This window comes from Coccinella septempunctata, chromosome 1, assembly GCF_907165205.1.
Source record: "Coccinella septempunctata chromosome 1, icCocSept1.1, whole genome shotgun sequence".
In the NCBI taxonomy this organism is placed as follows: Eukaryota; Metazoa; Arthropoda; class Insecta; order Coleoptera; family Coccinellidae; genus Coccinella; species Coccinella septempunctata.
The window spans coordinates 10,738,468-10,751,250 of record NC_058189.1 but is presented as its reverse complement, the minus strand read 5'-3'; the positions used below and the strand labels follow the sequence as shown (position 1 = coordinate 10,751,250).

At 34.0% G+C, this 12,783-nt stretch overlaps 1 protein-coding gene across 1 annotated transcript in view; it reads right to left on the bottom strand.

The window, feature by feature from the left end:
* LOC123319210 (regulating synaptic membrane exocytosis protein 1) overlaps positions 1-10,920 on the bottom strand; it is a 301,043-nt gene extending 290,123 nt beyond the window's left edge. Inside the window, exon 1 of the mRNA XM_044906078.1 lies at positions 10,370-10,920. The gene's annotated coding sequence lies outside the window, so the exon portion shown is untranslated. The remainder of the gene's footprint in view (positions 1-10,369) is intronic.
* Between the last annotated feature and the right edge of the window lie 1,863 nt (positions 10,921-12,783).

Here is a 12,783-nt window from a genome sequence, read left to right as displayed (position 1 = left end):
ACCATTTTTTCCGATTTGAATCTGATATTGAGATAGCCATTTTAACTTTTCATAATGAGCTGTGCCACCCCTGGAAAAACAAAATAACCTTCAGAATAACTAGCTAAATCTGTGACACACATCTGTGGATCTTTTAAAAGTAGTAACATACTTATTTTTTCAAACCTATCTTTAACGGTTTTCTGAGTTATTAATTATTTTTCGTAATTGCAGATCAAATTGGCATGTTACGAAAATGACTCTAGTTCGCTCAATATTTGAGATCTATGTCACTGCTTTTGGATTATAGTTGTCAGTTAAACAGGATGGACCAAAAAAAATCATTTGCCAAGTTACAAAATCGTAAAAAAGTCTGTTCTTTCAAATTAGATACCTAGTATATTTTTCAATTTTTGGAATCAGTACAACACACTCTACTGAAAAATATACAAGGTGTTTAATTTGAAAAAACAAACTTTTTTACGATTTTGTAACTTGGCAAATAATAATTTTTTTTGGTCCATCCTGTATAACTGACAACTATAATTCAAAATCAGTGACATAGATCTCAAATATTGAGCGAACTAGAGTCATTTTCGTAACATGCCAATTTGATCTGAAATTACGAAAAATAATTAATAACTCAAAAACCGTTAAGGATAGGTAGGAAAAAGTAAGAGTGAATAGATTTAATATTTTATGGACTATCATAAAAAAATAGAAATACCGGATGTCCCATTTAAAATAACAAAGTTGTTGCCAAATTGTCGTATAACCTGCAACACTGGAAATGTGAAATATTTAAAAAAATGTACCTTACATGGCCAAATATCGATTCACAAAATTTGAAATCTTTACCATCGATAGTTTTCATAATAATCTAATAGGCCACTCACCTTGAGACACCCGATATACAGGTTACTGTGACGTGACGTAAGCCCACATCATAATACGCATGATTTGAAAACCTAACATAGATTTTGCGCGGAAGCGTTCAAATTAGTCTGACTTGACGTGGGACGTCAGACCAAATTGAACGCGCGAAATCCTTGCTTTGTTTTGTTTTGGACTCAGAACTGTTCAGAATCGGTTCAAAGTAGTTGAAGAATGTCGTGTGAAGCTTCGCGCGAGCGAAGTGTGCGACTGTTTTGAACCGATCTGAACTATCCTCAAAAAGTGGACCCAAAACAGTTATATTATGTTAGATTTTTGCTTTGAGTATGAACGTTTTTATATTTTTTATTCTATGGATTTTTGAGTTGTGCGCTTCATGACGTGGGTTCACGTTACATCCTTATACACCTTTGGATTTGAAAATCGATAAATTTAGAGGCTCCAAAGATAGCGTTTTTCGATTTACACCCTGTTAAACACTACCTTCTACCAGTTTTGGAACAATAGGTACTGTTTTGAATTAAACAATTATGTTCTCTAGATATGGTGCATTAGATGGCATAGCATATTCATGTTTGAATTCGAATAGCTTTCCGTAGATCAATTAGCTAATAGTTTGTTTCGAATTCTGGACACCATTCCATTAAGTAAATCAATCTGATAATTAACTCAGAGTAGTTCAAGGTAATGCTATTCGATATTGCATTTAGTAGGTGTGTTGAATTATTGAAATGGTTCCTTCACCCTACTGCAACCGAATAATGAAGAACGTAAATGGAATCATACCTTCGCAATTTTCAAAAATGAACCTCTGGAATCTAACACGGAAAAATATTACGTTTTGAGATTTTAGATTCCAGTCGATTCAAAAAAGTTTCATCATCTCCAAAACTCTTAAAATACTTCAACCTCTTTCATTCTAAATCGAAATTGAAAATTTTGGTTGTATTTATTACCCCTCGAATTCATATAATTAGAAAATTAGATTGCTAATTTTTGGAAGGTACTCCTATATTCCTTTTTATACAGGGTTAGTTCTTGTAAAACATAAAAAGGAACAAGGCTTCGCATATGAACCTTGATGGTGATTTAAGGGAGAGCGCCAACCAAAGTTGCGTATCACTGACATGGCACATACATGATAAAAGCGATGCGATATCTGAAAATTATGAATCGCCTATGTCGTGTATGTGTATGTACCATGTACTACGCTACTTTGGTGGGCGCTCCCACTAAGGCAGATACTACATGAAGCGCAGGAAAAAGCTGCGTCACCCCGCTCCACCTCACCAACCTGTGTTTCTATTTACGCCTTGCCTCAAGCGCACTGACAACTTTTTAGGTTCGGTGATTAAAAAATGAAATATACTCCATTCACTTTTATTTTAGCACTCGGTTGGCCATGGAAATTTGACACATTTCACTCTGTATAGTACGAAAATGTGGGGTTATGGAGCTTGTCAAAACACTTGTGGGTTTTAAATCAACGCTATGTTGCCCGTTCTGCGTAAAAGTTTCTGTTATTAAGTATTTTATCACAATGTCGAATCTCTTCGGAAAATATGTAACGAACATAATTGAAGTTTATACAAACTGATTGAAGGCATACCAAATCCAGTTATTTGCATGGAAAATACAAGAGATCAGTATAATATCATACCTAATATGCAATGCACTAGCTTGAGGAGAGTTAGTGTTCGTTATCTTTTTGGCTAAGGTTTGAATACGTTACATCAGTTGTAGATTTCAAAAATATTAACCCGAAGATGAAATTCATATGATGCAGTGGTTGGGAATGGGTATCTCCTGAAGGAATTAACAGATAATTACTAAAATGTTAAATTCTTCAACAAAAATCATCTTGCATCAATTGAAGTAAAAGGAATTAAAGGAAGTTACAAGTCAAGATGAACTTCACCTTTGAACAAAAATTTCACATGAATAAACAATTAACAGGACAACTGGCGCGTATTTGTGGCTGTTCATTCTAATGCATTGATATAATAATAATAATAAGGTATTTATTGGTACCTTAAGACATTTACAAGGTATAGGACAAGAAAAATGAAAAATAGATAAATCAATTTTCGGGAACTCATTTTACGATGACAATCGAAAATCCTGTAGTAAACTTTTTGCATTAATTAACTCAAACATAAAATTCTCAAATGCCACCACTTTTTTGTGTCTCCCAATAGAAGGAAATTCTTTGTTATCCTCTTCGTTCACAATCTTTCTTATTGTGGAAATATTCAGCTGAAATATAAGTCGTTTAGATTCAGATCAAACATTAGGTATATGAATTCTCTTACATTGAATATGTTCGCTACCGTCTGACGTATTGTGGATTTCAGAATATCAGGGTATAACTATTTGAATGAGCGGACCTGAATTCTAAATAGCACTTCCTGAAACCCTGTCGCTTTTTTCAATCACTTTCGGCATTTTCGTAATAAAAATTGATATTAGTTGTGGCAACAGCGTTATGACATTAACTACATTTCATGAGTGCCAACCTTACTCCGTTCTAGTTACAAAAACTTGAGAAAATTATTTCATGGCCAACCGACTGCTAAAATAAATGTGAATGGAGTATACTTTAAAAGCTTAGAAATTTTCTAAACTCAAACTGACAACTGAATAATCGTCTGTGGGTTTTAATTAAAATTAATGCGCTCTACTTATTTAAAAACTGGTTGAGTTAAGTTGCTTTAATTCTAGAGTTTATATGAGAAGTCCGGGAGAGTTGAACCCCTTTTCACTCTGAAGCCACTTGAGTTGTAACTGTAAATGGTAGCAACTCATTTTTATGCGTGAAGATATCATGCCCAAATAGGTATCGATAGATTATAGTAGAGTGATGGTGAGATGAACATTTTGAGTACAGCAATTCCTTAGGAATTGCTTTTAGGAACCGAAAATAGGCTCATGTCTCCCTAACTAACGGAAGAGTTGAACAGGGGCGAGAGAGACTTGATCATAATTTTTTATCAAGAAAAATATTGAAAGAAACAATTTCCAATGGCCAACGATTCTCTGTGTCGAGGTTCTTGTCATCAGATGTATCAGCGTATGAAATACATATTTTCTATTTCAGAGTCACTTATTTCCGAGATTTTTTTTTACATTTTTGATCCTTTGTGTATTTTTTTATATTTATTTCTATTATTCACTTTTCCTTTTTTAAGCAAACTATTATCTAAGTTCAGTGCGGGAAACTTGGACCACTGATTATGTCTCCCGACTATAGCTTGGGTCAAGTCTACCGCACTCCCTTTTAGTCTATTCAACAGATGTTTTCTTGAAACTTAACTATTATTGAATAAGCTCATCGTTTGAAATTCAATATTAATCAATGAAAGCAATAAAACTAAATAACACCACGCCACTATTAAACATTTCAGACAGTGTAATAAACATAAATTATTCAATTTCTTACTTCCTAACAACAAAATCACGTTTAACCCTCTCACTCCCGAACTGTTTTAATGGCGGCCAAAATGGAGCCGCCACTAGTTGTGCCTTATAACGAGTATGTCGCAAGCTATTTACGATACCGGTAGCGCGGAACTTGAATTGAAATATTTTAGGTGTATTGCAGGTCTTCACCAATGTGATTTTATAACGCAAATGTTGTTTTGCTATACGAACACAGAAATACACTTGACACTAACCTCACACGACACAAATGAAAAAAGAAACAAAATATCAGAAAAAAAACAATAAACATCAAAATATCATTTTATGTAAGGGAAATTTTGATGTGATATTTATTATTTGTGTAATATAGAGCAAGTAGGTCATAAATATTTTATCATATATTATTCAAGAATGCCTTCGAATTAGATATAGAAGCGCCTTTTATATAACTTAGAATATATCTGATTCAGAAAATATCAGCTAAGAATCGATTGAACTTTTATTTTTTATAACCCACCTTAAAACAGGGTGCTTCGTTTTTTCCCTGTTGGTATCAATTTTCTTATTTTAAATGGAACACCCTGTATATTATTGCAATTGAATTCCTTGTCAAATTCTAAGGTAACTTTGTCATGACAACCATGGTCCTATATAGCACCGATTCTGAGATATTCGACTTTTTCCCAAAATTTTGACAGCTGCAGGTGCTCACTAAAATATGTATCAAAACCAAATTTTGCCCAGCTCTCGTCAACATATTGGATCATACGTTACATTTCTATTTTTAGCAATCTGATGAACAGGGTCTCAAAAATTTTAGTTAAAAATCCAAATAGAAGTTCAATCAAAACTTAATTTTTTCAAATGGCAACCTACATTTTTCTCATCTTCATTATATAGAGCAGGTTGAAGTTAAACTGGGCAAAAAAAGTATTTAAACTTTGTCTGTAAAGTGAATAGTTTCAGAAATATGGACGAAAAAGTGCATTTTCCCGTAAGAACCAACGATAATTAATTGAATAATTAAGCTAATAGAATATGGTGACTATGGAAATTATCACTTATCTAATTGTTTATTTTTGATTTTTCTTTTGTGTTGTCAGAAAAATGTATCTATTAGTTGAGTGTCCTTTAAAATTGAAATAATTTAATTTTATTGGGAGCGAGTACTGATTATAAGTAAAAGAGTCTCTTTGTCTTTCATTAGCCAACTATTTAGCAGCAACACTAATTAATAATTATCGTTGATTCTTAAGCCCGTTTGTAACAGCCGAGAATTCTCTACCAAATTTTGGTAAGAAAACGGCAAAGATTATTTTGTATGAACTGAACAGTGAATTATACCGAAAGCACAGAACACTCCGACTTGACTTACTTTATGACCGAAAGTGCGTATGTAACGGTAAATAATTCACGGCGCATGAATTCTCGAGTAAATTCTCTAGAGAATTCTCGGCTGCTGCAAACGGGCTTTACGGAAAAATGCACTTTTTCTGAAACTATTCACTTCACAGAAAAAGTTTAAATTCATTTTTTTCCCAGTTTAACTCTAACCTGCTCTACATAATGGAGATGAAAAAAATATAGGTGAAAGAATAACAGTATTTGATATGCAGGGTTTAATATTATTCAAAATATAATGGTAATTGGCAACGTTTCGGGCAGTACCCTTTTTCTAGCCTTCGAAATAATGTATTCTAAGTTATTTCCCAACTCATTTGTTGGGAAATACTTATCATTCGAAAAATATAGGTTGCCCTCTGGAAAAATTAAGTCTTGATTGAACTTCTATTTGATTTTTTTACTTAAATTTTTGAAGACCCTGTATATCTGATTGCTACAAATAGAGATGTAACGTATGATCCAATATGTTGACAAGAACTGGGCATAATTTGGTTTCGATCATAGACATATTAAACACATGGACACGGCGTAGAGAGAGAGGGGGGGTGCGGCCGAAATAAGATAGAGCTAGTATGGGCAAAACATTCGTTTGCACTTTGTATTTATCGAAATTTTCAGAATTTTCTCATCAATTTCAGATCAACTTTGAATGTCGTATCCTTTTTCTATTATGGAAGTAATAATGGAGTCCTCGTAGAGTGCAATTAATAGTACGAAATGAGTTGAAAAGACAGATAAAGTGAAATTTCACAGGTATAGTAACTTCGAATGTATTAATCGATTCATTATATCATGGTTGAATTATTCATTTCAAATAAATAAATGTATGTCAATTCTTTTCTCATCTAGATAATATAATACTCAAGAAGCACTTGAGATTAGAAGAGAAAATTAGTATGCTGATTGTAATAATGTCTATTTTTCAAGCTTTTGATCAATATTGATCAATGAAATATTTTTTCAGATATTGAACCAACAAGAAATCAGAATATTGTGTTGGCTAAAAATGTACTCAATTGTTTTTATTCAAATCAATTCATTCACAAACTTTTCATGAACTTATCTGTTTTATTTTCCGAGGAATAGTTGCCGAAAGCAAAAATTATGCTCTTTAGTTCTAATTGGATTATTAAACGCAATCTAAATGATACTAATATTCGTTCAATTTTTATATTCGATTATAGGTACTTGTTTTTATCTCTAACGGGTGCCAATATACAAATATAGCTCGGAAATTAATACCTAAATAAAAAGAATTATGTTTATAATCAATTATCGAAATATCTCTAAGCAAATTCCATTTCTAATTTTCCCTATAAAAAAAAATCGAAATAAATCGTATGCGCTTAGCGCTAGGGCGTTCTAAGGAACGTTTTCTTGCCCATACTAGCTCCATCTCATGTTGGCCGCACTCGTGGCTATTGAAACTCACTGGAAGGGCGCGTCCATGTGTTTTATAGGTCTATGGTCTCTTTACATCCATCAAGTATCAGCTATTTTAGTGAGCACCTACCTCGGCACCTACAGCTGTCAAAATTTTAGGAAAAAGTCGAATATCTCATAATCGGTGCTTTATACGACCATGGTTGTCAACCAAGGTAACCTTAAAATTTGACAAGGAATTCAAAAATGAATTAATTTATAGGATGCTCCATTTAAAATAAGAAAGTTGATACCAACAGGGAAAAAACGGAGCACCCTGTTTTAGGGTGGGTTATAAAAAATAAAAGTTCAATCGATTACAGACAAGTTTTGTATTTAACTTTTTCTTCTAGCTCCTTTAGTTTCCACAATAAGGTATAGAGACACTTTAACTCGGACACCCTGTACTTATCTTCATCCGTTAAATTCTCCAATGTCGAGAGACATTTTTCCTCTAAGTGTTATTGCGGAAAAAACTGACAAGTTTGGTAGAACGACGGTCGAACAACGAACATTACGGCGAAAAATATCCACTGACAGAGCAATTTATCCAGAAACGAAAACTGGAGTGCTTTCTGACAATGTGACTCAACAACGAATGTGTATAGATACAGCAAAAAAATAATTCTCATTTTATTCGCACGTTATAGAATAGGAATAAAGAGCAAAAAATTCATATTGGTGACTCCGTATCAAAGTGGAACAGAATTCGAGTTCAAAACTACGATTCAAAAATCATTTACGTAGAATAAAAGTCCTATTTTAATGGTTATCAATGTCATTATAACATTGATTGTTAGTTTGTTGGCTGAATCAGCTGACACCCAAGATTTCACCTGTGTAAAAATCAACATGCTTGTTGCTCTCCTATCGGTCATAGACTGAAGTTTTATAGCCCATAACCTTCCCAAATAAATGGACTTTTCGATGCAGCAAAAAGAAAAACGCAGCAAATTTCACACAGCAGTTTATATCTTCCAGAGTGTACGAAATATTCCAACTTTTAGTATTCATGTCGAAATAGAAAGAAAAACTTTATGACTCGTGTGAGTCTCGAACGCGATGAGAGCCATCCACTGCTCAGCACATCACAAGACAATTTTATGAGGACTAAATTGTTATGCATCGCAGAACAATTTAATTGAGAAAAAACTGGTTGAGACAAAAATGAACAGAAAAATTATTTTTATTCGTATTTGGATATTCATGAGTTCATCCACAGTTCTTTTTGGAATAGAATTTATATTACTCAATTTGGAATTGTAAAAAAAATTCCATCAGAGACATAACCTGAGGGGATGGTAACGGATATTACAAGACATACGGTCTGCTGATCACAAGAGTTGTCCTAGTCAAAGCTCTATTCGTTGTCCATACTTTCAAATTGTTGTAAATATTTATAAATTACAAATAAAAATATAGCACGACAGAGCATTTCATTGATATCAATTGATTCCAAACAATGTTAAGATGAAAACTAATATCCTAGTCACAAAACAAAACCATACTTTTGATTTGTCGCTCAGGATGTTTGTTTCCTGGTCTCAACAAAGTCGAACAACGAATAGAATTCGAATTTCGCGCCCTTAAAATATAAAACAGAAAACTTTTTTTCTGTATATACAGTACGTTTTGAGCGCCATCTCATTGTCACAAGTGTTTTCCCTGGCCAAAATGTAGTCGGTTTTTAGTACTAGAGATATGAAGTAGTTTCCTATCTTTCTACTCTATAATCTGTGGAAACTCCCATATAAATTAGTCGTTTCTGACGTAAGATATACCTTTTTCCGTCTTGAACTGACCACTAAAACGGTATGGACCCCTCTCGAGTTGCGTGTGGTCGTTTCGCGTTTTTATTCATACCACAATAAAGAAGTTGAACAGACAAACCAGCAAGAATCAAGATTACTCCTAAATAACTAAATTAATGTGATTAAAATCCTCACGTTCCAATCATGTGAACGAATTCTTTCTCAATGTTTTCACTGCCACCTCTTTTTCATTTCAGAATCAATGTATTTGCAGATATTTCTTCCCATTGACGTCACAGGACTATGACGTCAAATTCACTATGTGGCAACAAAAGAAATTTCCACCACTGCTATTCTTCTTAGATGATATATTTTATAGCAGAACTTTCAATTCAACTACCTTTATTATCTTTGCAATGTTCATGTGTATAATTAAATACATATGGAACATTATAATAAACAAGAATTTTAATTCCATCTAATTGTGAATTCGAATCATCAACAAATTAGCGAATCATCTGTTAATTCGCATTGTGTTGATCTCATGTGAAATAATTATTAAAATTAATATTTTATATTTTAATTTCTTAAAATTGCTGAATTTCAAAAAATATTTCTTTGGATTCAGAGACATTAACACAACAGATACATAATGATTTTTTTACAAGAATCTCACATCGTACATCTTATATTTGTGTAGATTGATAAATATGTATTTAGAATCTAATTCAAAACCTAATAAATATTTATTACGCAGATCACTCATAGTTGAATAAATTCATTGAAAATTCTCATCTTTCCTTCATTCCTGAGACCTATAGCATAAAAAGCGAACAAATATTGAGCTTTTTCATGGATGGATTCCAATGGATCAAAATTTTTTTGTTAATATAGCACACTTTTCTATTCACGATAAAAGAGAAGAGTTATATACATTTCTCATGGTAATATTTTGAATTCGAAATTGCTCCACGAATGACTTTTTTTGATGTGGTTTTTTCTCCTTGTCTCTAAGAGTATGTTGTTTTGTATCTAAACTTGTTTGATCAGTTTGTGACTGGTAATTTAGCCTATAAAATTAATCTGTAAATAATATTCATGAATGAAGAGAACTATTAGGAAATTTTCGAGTTTATTCGTTTTCATTTCTTTCATTCTCTTTGCAATTCAAGAACCTCCGATTTTCGGACGAGTTGTGGAAGAAGAATTTATAGTTTTCAAATTATGTCTTGCTGCATATTCGAAAGTCTTAATTTTCGTGATTATTTTCCAATCAAGGATATCACCCAAAATCTATACAGCAAGAATATTGTCTGACCTCCTTCAAAACAGAGTAAAGAGCTGTGATTCCAAATTTGAAAAAAACAACAATTTTCATCAGTTTAGAATAGACTGGATGGAGACCAATAAAATCATCATATTTCTATTCCATTCTCTTCTAGACTTGTAGAAAATATGATGGTTTTTAGATCGGAAAACCATGTAAAAAAATTATTCACCTCACTTGTACAAATTCCAATGCAGGTATTAGTTGAAACCATACACAAAAAAAGTTCATGAATTCGGATCTTTTTCTCCTAGACCAAAAGAGACAAGCAACTAGTTGCGTGCCTCAAATACGGACAAGAAATGACGCGTCCATCATTCTTCTCACTCAACACTTTCACGTTCACTCGCGACGGGCTTTTTCCAGGAAGATAACACGATGAGAGCAACAGCAGTTTCCCGGAGCGATAGGCCAGCAGAGTCGGGGCCCGGAGCAGGCAAAGCTACGGACACTTGGATGTAACAAGTAGGCACGGAGTTTTCCCCGGCTGACATGCGCGCGCATGCATCACACAGCCATCGAACGCTACCGTCGCTTTCCTCTTGGGCCGTTTACACTTGTTGGCACACGTAATGAGTTATTCCACGAAGGGTTTTCGAACGGGGGATTGCCATCGTAGCCTCGGAAGAGAGTTGTTTGGTTACGAGGTAGAGCGAAGCAAACATACCTACTTGAAAGCAGGTATATTGCTTCCAGGATCATGGCTGATTATACAGAAATTACCTCTTCAAGCAAAGATTATCTTGTTACAACCTAAGAAGCATTTAGCTCTCGAATCGGGAAAACTTTGTTATAAGTGCCACATCAAGAACAATAATGTCTTTATCGTAGAAGATGATCGCAGTGATAGTGAAGAAACACGGAGATTAATGTTATTGGATGCTATAAAGAGACATTATTTTCCAGATGGCAGGCAAATTTAATCTTCATCTGATCTTCAGTTTGAGTTTGTATAGGTTGAATTATTTCGATTATGACAGCAAATTTCTATAAATTAATGTCTGTTCAAGTGTAGACCAATTTCGTGCGACTCGTGGAAACAATTTTGCTCGCATTGATTGTGGTTGTAGGCGCCTTCTCGTCAGTTAAGATCAGTTTTGCGTTTTCTGTTTGTTAAAAACTGAGCGAAGCCCCCCCTCCAGCCTTTCTCTTGTCTACGCTACTGAATAGATCCAGATGGCCACGTATAGTACCCCAATTCTGCGGTGCGCCAATTGACCGAAGCAGCAGCCCCACTCTCAGTGTTTGCCGAAGCGGAAAACTACACATTCTCTTTGTTAACTTGTTGAATCAACGTCTCATTGTGCACTCTTAGATTGTTGTAAAACTTCTTTCAACTCTTCACCTCATCAAAGTATCATCATCATTTCCTTTCAAGTCTTCCCAGTCAATTCTGGTGCTAATTTGTTCAACTCAAAAGGTTATTTGCTCGCAGTCTTATCAAATTATTAATTTAACCATTTTCATGTTCTTTTCATTATGAAATGTACCCACGTGTAAATTACATTGAATTTTTGAACAGACTTGTAATCCTCAATAGTACTGCTCAATTAATAATATGTTGAATCGGGTCAAATCATTCATTTCTCTACTCAGAAATATATATTTTATTACATTTTTAAAATTTACATAGATTTTCAGACCTCTCTAGATTTTCTCACATGGGAATGGGTATGTAGCACCGGAAATGAGTCTTCGCATGTCTTTCTCATTGATAATGAAAACTGATTTATTGTTTCTCATGATCATCTCATTTATTTGAATCAGTTTATTTTATTTCTCAGTCAGCTCTGATGGTAACCTGCTCTCATTTAGATATAACTAATAACTGTTGTCGAGTTTCAGATGAATGAATCCTCATGTTCTGCAGGCTGGACCCTGGATTTTGTAGTTCTCCGTCAGAACACGATGTGACCTTCTCAAATATGGTTCAAGGGTCAGTGGTAAGCCATGATACTGGTTGACAATCTCTCGTCCTGTTCCACCCTGGCAGGTCTGCTCTGGTAATCGTGTACTCTCTCAATTGGTATGATCTGTTCGGTATACTTTGTACTCTCATTGATATATTCTCATATTCATTCATCTTGCTCGATATACAGATTAGTTCTCAAGCCCTCTGCTCTTCTCGAAACCAACGATTAGTGGTTTCTCTCATTAGTACCTTCATTTTTTACCTCTCATAATTTATCTTCTATTTTTCTGATGGACGTTCTAATCGTGCTCACTTGTAAGCAGTCCGTTTCTGTAAAGGTTGTATTCGCTGAATAATTTTGTACTCTTGAAGACTAATGTTTTTATATTAATTATAATATTCTTTCTCTTCTCAATTAACTCATAATTGCACCAGATGCATTATGGTCCGAGAGCTGGCGACAAAGATCGGCAAGAGTTTTGTAATGGCTCATATTTAAATATTAGTTAGTTTTGGTGGTGTACATGAGTACATGGTGTACATGTGTACATGAGAGTGGGTGCTGTGACCTACTCTCAAGGTCAGGTAGTGATACATCTTTGGGTGACTGCCTCTGTTCTATTGATTTGTGGTCTGAATATTTTATTCTCAAATCATATATGATATTTGAGCAA